Source organism: Strigops habroptila, chromosome 9 (genome assembly GCF_004027225.2).
Source record: "Strigops habroptila isolate Jane chromosome 9, bStrHab1.2.pri, whole genome shotgun sequence".
In the NCBI taxonomy this organism is placed as follows: domain Eukaryota; kingdom Metazoa; phylum Chordata; class Aves; order Psittaciformes; family Psittacidae; genus Strigops; species Strigops habroptila.
The window spans coordinates 19,883,183-19,894,466 of record NC_044285.2 but is presented as its reverse complement, the minus strand read 5'-3'; positions in this window follow the sequence as shown (position 1 = coordinate 19,894,466).

The window sequence follows — 11,284 nt, the reverse complement described above, 5'->3', positions numbered from 1 at the left end:
GCTTGCAGATAAATGCATGTTCTGGCAGTTGCAGCTCTCACTTGACCTTGGGGCTCTGCTCTGCTGGGGCTATCTCCTGTGGTTGGAGTTGCTTATCCTTCCTCCTCGCCTGTGCACAGGATCCAGCAGTCCTGCTGCTCAGACTGGCTCAAAACATTGTGTCCTTGGTAAGAGTCTTTATCTCCTGCAAGTCTGGGTCACTGGCTTAAGCCAGGAGACGTTGGCAGGTATCAGCTGGAGAGTGGCCAAGAAGGTGCCCTACGTTCGCTGCAGAGTTTGAGCTCTGGTAGTTCAGCAGGAAGGGGGAAGTGGTGGGTTTAAATGCAGGACTTCGGCTGAGTTGCCTGGTCCCCCCCAGAGCTGCCACCAGGCTGATGTCAGGCAGAAAGACACTGCTGAGACTATAAAGTTGCCTCTCGGGCTTGTTGAGAGGCTGAAATTAAGGCTTGCAAACCACTCCCAGGTCCCTGAATGAAGGGAGCTGATTCTTTGTCCTGCAGAAGCAGATGCTAATTGTGCTGCTAAGTGATCCTGTGCATCACTGCTGTGATATGCATTGGAGGCAGGTCGGGATAACACGGGGATAAACCCATCCCTGAAGCACCTTTCCTTCAGGGCAAAGAGAAGCAACAGTTAAGTTCCTTTTTGGAAGGAAAGGGCCTGCAGGACAGCAGCAGAAAGAGGAGCCAGAGAAGCCCTGCCCCTCTTGTTTGGCTTTAGGAGGGGACTTTGGGATTAGGCCTTTCTAGGATGAAGCTTGGAGCGATGGGTGAAGGACCTGATTCAAAACTAGGGCTCAGGAGATGCCTCAGTGCCACTGAACCAGGACAGCCAGGCTCAGCTGGGCCACCAGCTCACCAAGAGGTGTTGAGTGATGAATTCCTCAATGCAGACACGCTGACATCTCCATCCCTCACACCTTTGCGTGTTTCAGGTTCACGGGGAAGGCACAAAATGCTGCCTGGGTGCTTTTGCTTTTCCTCCAACTCTTTTTAAGCCACACACTGCTCTTTTGTTTTGCTTTCCCATGAAACTCTCTGATGAGCGAGGCAGCATCCCCATGAAAGCTGCTGCCGTGCAATTTCATTCATGCTGCTCAAAACTGTTTCTTTCAGCACTGGCTTGGGAGCAATGAAGGGCTGGGAGAAAAGCTGAGCTAAGGCAGCAGCCCTTCTCCTCCCTGTGCTTAGATCTGGGCTCTGACATAACTCGGAGCATCCATTTCTCATCCCAAAGTTGATAGGATCCTTTTGCTGCTGGGCTTTGGGGGGCACTGGAGGAGGGTGGAGATGCTGTGGGGCTGGTTTGCATCCGGAAGGCTGAGTGTGGTGCTTTACTTAAGAACTGGCTCTTCAGGTGTCAAATCCCTCTGCAGTCACTTGGAGCAGGAGGTGCATCATTCCATGCCCTTGTCCTGCAGCAAGAGTAAAGGTCCATGAACAGACCATGCAATCCCAGCCTGGTTTGGGTTAGAAGGGACCTTAAAGCTCATCCAGCTCCAACCCCCTGCCACGGGCAGGGACACCTTCCACTGGAGCAGGTTGCTCCAAGCCCCTGTGTCCAACCTGGCCTTGAACACTGCCAGGGATGGGGCAGCCACAGCTTCTCTGGGCACCCTGTGCCAGCGCCTCAGCACCCTCACAGGGAAGAGCTTCTGCCTCAGAGCTCATCTCAGTCTCCCCTCTGGCAGGTTAAAGCCATTGCCCTTGTCCTGTCCCTCCAGGCCCTTGTCCAAAGCCCCTCTCCAGGTTTCCTGTAGCCCCTTTAGGCACTGGAGCTGCTCTAAGGTCTCCCCTTCAGGAGCCTTCTCTTCTCCAGGCTGCCCCAGCCCAGCTCTCTCAGCCTGGCTCCAGAGCAGAGCTGCTCCAGCCCTCGCAGCAGCTCCGGGGCCTCCTCTGGCCTCGCTCCAGCAGCTCCACGTCCCTCTTGTGCTGTTGCCCCAGAGCTGGATCAGGACCGCGGGGGTTTCACCATCCCCGGTGCACAGCCCTGTTTGGTGCCGCGGCTTTGCAGCGGCTCCGGATTCAACACCCAGCAGCAGCAGGAGCAGCGGGTGGGTTCACACCTCGCGGTGGGTTGTGCTGCCAACATGCCGGGCGGCAGGAAGCGGGTTTGTGCTTCCCCACTCGCAGCGGGGCCGGGGGCCAGGTGTGACGAGGCAGTGGTGGCGCATGAGAGCACTGGGGTGCTCCTGAGCCGCCATGGAGCGATGGGCAGGTCCTTCTATAGTGGAAAAGTGTCCTGGAGGAGTTGTAAGAAGCAACAATATAGTGATGAAATTCCATGGTAAATGTGACAGAGGTTTAATACAATTCCATGGCGAAGTTCACTTGATTGAAAGCTGTGTAGAGGATGGGGTCAGACAGACCCATTGAGCCCCCAGGTTCAGAGAGGAGCCCCTTACTTCCAGAATTCCTCAAAGAGATATTTAGATGCAGCTGGATCCACTCCTAATCCCACATTTGCTCAGTGGTTTATGTCTAAAGGAATACATATACACGCCAATCAATCCTTTGGCACATTAGACAAGGTTTAGTGTATTAGTCACTGTCACAGAGGCCACAGAATTGCCTTTGGTAGATGACAAGCCCCAAAGGAAATTTATTCTCATCAAAAATCATTTAATACTCTGACAGCATGAACCTACTACAGGTTGTAGGTGCCAGGAGGAATCCAATACTATGTGACTGAGTTTGAAAGGGAATTGAGTGTGTTTCACTCACCAGTCAAGCTCTCAACCTCGAGGAGGCCCAACCCAAGGAGAGAGCCCTCATCATTTATACCCCAGCCAAATCTCATCTGGGGTCAAAAATACAGCCCCAGGGCTCTTTGCTTTTGGGTCCAGCAATGGCCAGTTGTTGCTGTGACCAAAACCAGCAGGTTTTCATAGAACCATACAATCCCAGCCCGGTTTGGGTTGAAGGGACCTTAAAGCTCATCCAGTTCCAATCCCCTGCCACGGGCAGGGACACCTTCCACTAGAGCAGGTTGCTCCAAGCCCCTGTGTCCAACCTGGCCTTGAACACTGCCAGGGATGTGGTTACCAGAGCCAGACCCAAGCCAGCGGATGTCTGAGAGACCTACCCCATATATTTCTGTATTTTAGGGATCAGAGCCAGCAGATAGATTTATTAGCAAGTGCTGTGGCTCAACAGTGCTTCTGTGGGGCAGAAGGTGGTTCCTCAGTCTCGTGCTCCATTCACAGCCACCCTATCACCCTGTGACCAGGCCAGGGCGCTGAAGGTGAGCACGGGACATAGGAGAAGTCACTGTAAGACCAACGGATGTGCTTTGCTTTCCACCTGCATCCGTTTCAGCCCTCCCTCGGGAGAGGTTACCGCGATAAGGCCGGTGCCAAAGGACCCAGCACGGCTTGGCACAGACTCCTTGGCATCCACTACAGCGATAGCTTGGCTTCGGTGGCGACAACCTTGCAGTTAAAGCTTGCAGGTGCACTGCTCTTGCCTGGCCAGCAGCCTTGCTCCAGAGTTTGTTTCCAGGTGTAATTGAGCTTCATCAGAAGCTTGGATTCCAGCAGGAACCCTGCTGAGGCTTCCTGTGCTTGGTGGGATGCAGAGGTTGAGGATGCTCAGAGATGCAGAGAAATGATGGGATCGCGGCAGTTCCCTGCGAGGTCTCACCCTGTTTGGGGTTTTGTGGTGGGATGTTGTGTTGCCCTTCACATGGAGACTGATTTGTTTCTCTGGCAGTGCTGGTTTTGGTGTTACACCTCACTTTTCCAGCTCTCTGGGGAGAAAGCAGAGGGTGAAGGGGACAGCACCAGCAGAAAGCCTTCGTGCTGGCCAGGGAGATGAAGAATAAAGGTGGATTCGAAAGAATGTAAGGCATGTAGTCAGGGCACTTGAGATAAAATCAACCTGTTTCTGACCTCAGGCTCCTCAGGGCTCTCCAGAGGCAATACAGGGAGATGGGCTTTGCCCTGGGGACTGATCTAATCAGGCTCCATCGATGGTGATTGCAAAGACACCTCAGCCTGAAAGTGCTCATAGCCCCTGGACGGGTGAGTTACCCATGGCCAGTGCCAGCCCCGGGCTGCCCACACGGGGCTGTGCAGGGATGAGCAGCCCGGGACCCGCTCAGCCCCTGGCACCAGCCCTTTAGGTAGCCAGCAAATCCCGCCCCCCATCCTCGCCGCAGCGCTGGGGCAGGCAGCATCCCTTCCCTCCAAGGGGAAGCAGGATTCCTGGCCTTTGGCGCAGGACCAAGCCTTGTAAACGCGGTTTCTTTTTGCGTGGCTGGAAGAGCCTTTCCCCGGAGAGCTGTGCCCGGCTCTGCCTTGTGTTCCGCGGCCGCTTGGGTGGTTCATAGCTGCGGAGAAACATGATTCACGAACTAAAGCGTGATAAGGCTGGGGGAAGCCAGAAAAGCCGCGTCACCCCAGAGGAATGCGGGCGGTGCAGAACCCAGCCTGGGCTGGCAGCAGCCCCGGAGCCGGGAGCAGGGAAGAACCGCAGCGATGCCCGAGGGCAGGAGCTGCTGCCCGCAGCCTCCCCTGCAGCACCCCGCAGCCCCGGCGCGGCTGGCGCTGGGATGTGCTGCGGGGATGTTACAGCAGCGGGTTTGCACTGATAGGAAATGGTTCTGTAGCTGGAGGGGTTTGCACAGCCAGGGCTGTGCAGGCAGGGTGCAGGCAGGGTGCGGGCAGGGTGCAGGCAAAGCAGCCAGATGCTTCCAGTCACTAAACCCTGCCAGTTGCTTGGGCAGAAAGTCAATACCGACCCTTGGGCAGCGTTTGCCTGCACTGACACGGAGTTACCAACGGCAGCACAAAGCCTCCAGCTTCCCTCCAGCACCGGCTTCATTAGCTGATTCTTTAAAAGAAGAATTATAATAAAATAAGTTCATTTATTGGGGCCTTATTGGAAGTCAAAGATGTTGGAAAAGCCATGGAAAACCCGCTCTGCTGCTTATTCTCACCCCTCTCTTCCTCCCCTTACTCAGAATCATCCTCCCCCTGAGCATCCATCCGAGCTGGACCACTACAGCAGGAGAGATCCCGGCCTGGCTGCGGCATCATCCCCACCCGCAACGTGTCCCCAGATCCTTGCAGGGCATCGTGGCTCAGGAGCAGGGCAGAGACCAGCACGGGACAGGGGACCCGGCAGCACCCGTGAGGCTTCCAGGCTGGAAATAAGAGCTGAAGCGGTTTGAAGGCTCAGCCTCAGGAGGAGGAAGGTGGTGGGGGAGCAGAGAGGAACCAAAACCCACCGGCGGAGGAACAGGCCGGGGGTGAAGGAGAAGTGAAAGCAGCTGTGATTACTGAAAGCCCCCATGTGAAAGAGTGGGAGAGCTATCTTTGGGGCTTTCACTTCCCTGTCGGGGCAGGTTTTCCTGGCTTCAGTCTCTTCCCCCCCCCGCCCGTCTCTGCTCATAAATTCCTCCCTGGGGTGGGTGGTGTCGGGGGGTACCACTGAGTATCCCTGAGCTTTGGGGTTTGGGGGTACCACTGAGCATCCCTGCATGGTGGGGTTTGGGGGTACCACTGAGTATCCCTGAGCTTTGGAGTTAGGGGGTATCACTGAGCATCCCTGGCGTGGTGGCATTTGGGAGTACCACTGAGCACCCCTGAGCTTTAGGGTTTGGGAGTACCACTGAGCATCCCTGCCACAGTGGGGTTTAGGGCTACCACTGAGCATCCCTGCATGGTAGAGTTTGGGGGTACCACTGAGCATCCCTTCCACAGTGGGGTTCGGGAGTACCAATGAGCATCCCTGCCATGGTGGGGTTTAGGGGTACCACTGAGCATCCCTGCCACAGTGGGGTTTGGGGGGTACCCCTTCCCTGCCAAGGCTGCAGACATGTCCAAGCTGCATCACCCCCCTCCATCCCCTCTGCAGAGGATGCCAGCCCCACTGCCAGTCCCCAGCGCATGGGCTGCATCTGTGTGTTTGGTTTCTGAATATGGAACTATGTGAATCTTTAAGCAGAGTGCATCTCCCATGGGTCCCTGCCCCCAGGTATTCCATGCAGGACTGGAGGCCTAGTAGTGGGGCAGAGCAGGGGGCTTTGGCACAGCAAGAACCTCAGTAAAAGCTGTTGGTGTGAAACACCATCAGTAGGGGTTGAAAGAGCTTCCAGTCTGGTGTTGAGCAGTGTTTTCCTTTCACCCACAATGAAAGAGGTGAGGGGTGACCAAGACCTGATGTTGGCAGCATGAAGAGGCTCTGGCATCACACTGATGTGGAAAAGAAAGCCCCACATTGCTTTTCCTCGGGGTTTTCCCTGGCTCCTGGTTTACACAATGTCTCCTGGCTCGCTCTGTCCTGCTGGTGTAAGGAGTGAAGGCCAAACCACCCGGAATCTTTAAGGCACAGATAAGCATTCCCCAAACACAGGGCTTGGGGACAAAACAATAACCAACATCTTCCCACATGTACCTGCCAGTTTCAGCCTGCTTCAGCATTCCTGACTTCAAAACACCCAGGGCCTGACCTGTGCGGAGGAGCATCCTCCTCCCTGCAAAGCCTCTCCCTGGGGATGTCTGCTGTCCATTTCCAACCTTACTTTCCCACTCCTCCATGCTATATTGCTGAGTTCATTTGGCCCCTCCACTTCTATACACCAGCCTTCAATTCCATAATGAACAGGTCAATGTAGTCAATCCTATTCCAGAGGCGGAGGAAGCGGGCCAAGGGAGGGAGGCAGTGACAAGGGAGGAAAGGGAAAGAAGGGATAATGTCACTGGGGGGAATGGCAGAAAAGTTAAAGCCACTCCTTGAATCCCAACCATGGAGCTCAGCAGCGGGGTCCCCAGCACCGCTGGATCAGATGCTCTGGAGCTCCTGCAGGCCTGGGAAGTGTTTAACTGGAAGGTGATGTACCTGGAGATGTGTTTCAGCTTCTAACTGCTTGTTTGTTCACCCGGCTCAGGAGTCCTTTGCTAATGTTTGCTGTGCTGGCTCACCCTGCTCCCGAGCATCCCATCCCATCCCAACCAGGGCACCGGGGAGGCTGCTTCAGCTCCAGCCCCTCATCTTCACCCGGCCCTTCCCCTTCCCAGCATCACCGAATCCCCCTGGAGCCTGCAGGTGTGCGGGTGGGATGGTCCCGATGAGGATCCCCCACCCCAACATCCCCCCCTCCCTTCCCTGGTGGGAAACAGGAACAGGGTTCCTCCTGCCTGCAGAGGTGTTGGAGAGGTCCTGAGCATCCTGCCAGGCCCAGCAGAAGGGGAGATGAGAACCACATGGTGCTGGCTTTGCTTTTCCCCCAGTGTGGTCTCGGATCTTGGCTGGTCTTGATCTCAAAGCTTTGGAGGAAAAGCAGCGTTCCTTGCTGCAGCTCTGGAGGGAAGAGCTCTGGAAGCAGGCGGTGAAGCGAAGCGCTTCCCCTTCACCTCCTTGCTTGATTTATCTCATCTCATGCTCATTTTTGCCTTCTCACCACCCTTCCTGGGCACGCCCGTGCCAGGGGCACCCAACAGCCATGTAGGAGGCTGGCTGCAGTGCGAGGAGCCCTCGGGCTTTTTGGCAGAGCGGGCGTCTGATGCTTGATGGTTTCCTCCACCTCATCTTTGGGGGACACTCACATCGCTCAGGGGGGCTTCTTTTCCCTCCCTGCTCCAGTGTTGGAGACACTGGATCCTAATCTCGGCTCAGCAGGTCTCCCTGGAGGGGAGAAGGGAAGTGATGCTCCAAAACCCTCTTCTGCAGCCGATGGGGCTCCTCTGCCACCTCCTGCCCTACTCATTGCACCACGTCAGTCAGCTTGGGAGGAGCTGATCATAGAACCACAGCCTGGTTTGGGTTGGAGGGACCTTAAAGCTCACCCAGTTCCAAGCCCCTGCCACGGGCAGGGACACCTTCCACTAGAGCAGGTAGCTCCATGCCATGGGTGGCGGGTGTCACTGCAGCAGTGAGGGGGTTGGTTGGGTTTTTCTTTCCTGGTTTTGGGGTGGCAAATGTCTCAACGTCTGGTTTGCGCAATTGAGCCATTGCTCAATCATTGCTCCCTGCGGACAACCAGAGAGGAGCACACATTGCTTAATGGGGTAAATCAAAGGTGCCTCTGCCCCTCCAGCCTCACCAACCACACGTGGCCACCTCTTCTTCTCTCCTTCCTCCCACCAAAGTCTGCTTTAATGATGATAATTAAAACCCTGTTTGGGAGCAGCTTATCGATTTATCCTCTGGGATTTCTCTTTTCCCCTGGATTTCTGAACTCTTTCTCACTGGTGGTACCAAGGTGTGTTTCCAGATGACACAGAGCAGGATGACCCCAGTTGCTACCCATACTTTTTTGGCAGGGAGGAACATGATGGGGATATTGGGGATGACACCATCTTATGAGCATCCCACGCTCAGCATGGAGGCTGCGATGGTGTCTGCAAGTTTGGTCTATGGGGTTGGCTATGGGACACCCTGTGCTGCCTCCCCAGCCTGTCCCCAATCCCTCAGAGGCAAAGCCAGCAGGATCCAGCCCTGGGCCACCCACTGACCCAGTTGTCTAGGCACACGTGGAGGTGTTTGGAGCAGCGAGGAGGCCAGCCCTACCATCCAGGAAAGCTCTGATGTGGTGCTGCCCTGAGATGGGATGGGAGGGCCAAAGGCAGTGGGGAATTTTCCCTTCTTGCTGCAGGGTGTTGGGGAATAAATGTATCAGGAAGTGGTGCTGCATTTCCAGCGCATCTCTCCAGCAGCTTCTCGATACCAACAGTCATTGGGATGGTGTAAAGCACTCGACCAAGAGAATACTTGGTAAGTGGGTTTGTATTGTGGTGAAAACCAAAGAACGTGTAACAGGAGGTGATCTGCAATGGCAAAGAGAGAATAGATAAATAGAGGAGGTAATTAGGGATCCTGAGTGCTTTTAATGTGTGGATCTCACCTGGGTGGTGGGAGCATCACAGACAGGTTCCAGCTTTTACAGATGCAGCCTTGCTGCAGTGCTGCAGCACTCTGCAGTTCTCTGTGCCACAGACAACACGGCTTTGGGATGGTCTCCGTATTTCTGGCTGCCCAACGGGGCTAAAGGAGAATGGGCGAAGCAGGAAAAGCTCCCAAGGAAGCAAGAGGAGGAGGAGGAGACCCCCGGGTGTCCCTGGGGCAGCTTCTCCAGGGTTGGCCGATGCAGTGTGAGCCCTCAAAGGCTGCCCAGCCCCGGCTGCCTGCTCCTGCTCAGCCCAGACCCGGGCTCCAGCCATGGGAAATCCCCGGGGACTTCAGTGGCACCAGCTGGGACTGGGGGATGCCCCAGCCCAGGGGAGGTGCTGAACCAGTTCTGTCTGTGGTTCCCTGCAGGCATTGGGTGGGAAGGGCTGATCCCGCTGCCGCAGACCAGAGAGCAGCATCCCCAAGGGAGGGCTCAGCCTGCTTGGAACAGGCTTCCATGAGCTGTAAGGGGATAGGGCTGTGGGTACCGGGAGGGGAGCATGGCTCATCCCACCACCACGTCCCTTCTACCTATCTTCACTGAGGGGTTCCCTAATAAAAGCTCTGCAGAGGGAACCTGGGGACCAGCAAACAACCCCTAAAGTCCCCATCCCAGTAACAGCGGGATGGAAAAGGAAGGAGCCTGAACATCAGAGCAGTTGGCTGGTGGGATCTTCTCTCCCATACTAGGAGAAGGTCCCAGCTTTGGGCCTGCATCCAGGAACACTGCGATGATCCACTCCTTTTTATTTACATATTTTTGCCTTTCCAGGCACTGAAAATTGCTGTGTGACAAGAGGAGGATTTGGAGGTGATGAATGACTGTGACGTGCTGCCAAGCAGATGGTTTCTGTCTATGGGCATCCCAACACCTGGGTTTGCCCTTCCTGGCTGGAAGAGCCAACTTCCCAACACTAATACTAGGAAAATTGGTAGCTTCAGAAGAAAACCAGGCAGGCTGGAGGTGCAGAGCCACAGGAGTGGAGGCGCCAGGCTCGGGCCTCTGATGTGTTTGATGTCCATGTGCTGCTTCTGTCCCAGCCAAGGGGGTTTTCCAGTGATATAAGCAGGGCACGCTGTATCCCTCCTACCAGTCCTGGCTCAGCCCTGCAGCATGGGAATTGGGTTGGGTGAGCATCCCTGAGCCCAGAGGCATCCACTCAGCCCTTGCAAAGAGCCCAAGGGGGTCCCACACCTCCCCTGCCGCACCCTCTAAGGAGGAGCGTGCCCACAGAGAGGCATTGCGAGACATCAAAGAACAGGGGTGCAAGTCCCACAGGGATTTGGTTGGATGCTGCCAGGGTGTGGGGATGGTGCCAAGGTCTCAGCATCTTGGTTTACGTGTTGAAATCAGGGGTTTCCCATAGCAGGAGGATTATGATGTTCCCTTCTGTGTTCTTGGAGGAGCAGCGTCTCGGCTGGCTGTCCTTGTGGTCTGTGAATCATGCCCTGGTTAGCAGAAAGGAGATCTTCAGGGCTCGTTCCCTGCTCCTTTAACCATCCACCTATCCATCCATCCATCCATCCATCCATCCATCCATCCATCCATCCATCCATCCACCCACCCACCCATCCATCCACCCACCCATCCATCCATCCATCCATCCCTGAGTCATTGCACCAAACCCAGTGGTCCCTGTCACCCCAAGCTCTGCTGACGCTGCCTTCCTCCCCTGATGGGGTATTTGCTGTTGTTTCCCAGTGTGTGTCCCCCTTCCCTCCCTGCAGCACCACCATCACGTGCTCTCTTGGAAAGCCTCTTGCGAACCCTGAGGTCGCAGGTTGAAACTTGGTGGCTTGTTTGCTCCTCAGCTTCAAAGTGTTTCTTTACTGTTGCTCTTTGCAAGGTCCTTGGTTGGGTTTTGGGGCTGTTGATGGTGGTGCACATCATTTATCACAGTTTAGCTGCTGCTTTGTGCCATTTGGAATGTGTTTGTAGTTTCTCATGATACTTCTGAGGGGCAAACCCCCCACAGCCATTGGGCTGCTAAAACCCCTCTTCCATGGGCTGCCATGTACACATCTCTCCAGAGGAGCATGTCTAAGCAAAAATGGATGTATTTGTTTCTAACAGCTTCCTGTTTCTCGTGTTAAATGATCTAATTGACACTTTAAGGTGTTTTCAGCCCCGGCAGCATCCCGTGGGGAGGAGTTCCCCAGCTGAACAGTTGGACTTGATGATCTTAAAGGTCTTTTCCAACCAGTTTGATTCCATGATTCTATGAACGCACATCCTTAGCTCACCTCTGCCGGGGCAGGGACCTGGCAATGGAGCATCACCAGTAATTTTCCACCCGACTCCACACTGTGGAAATACACCCAGGCACGGAAAAAGCCTGGAAGGGAATAAAGAAGACACTTGGCCAATAGAGCTTGGCCGGCTCCCAAGGCAA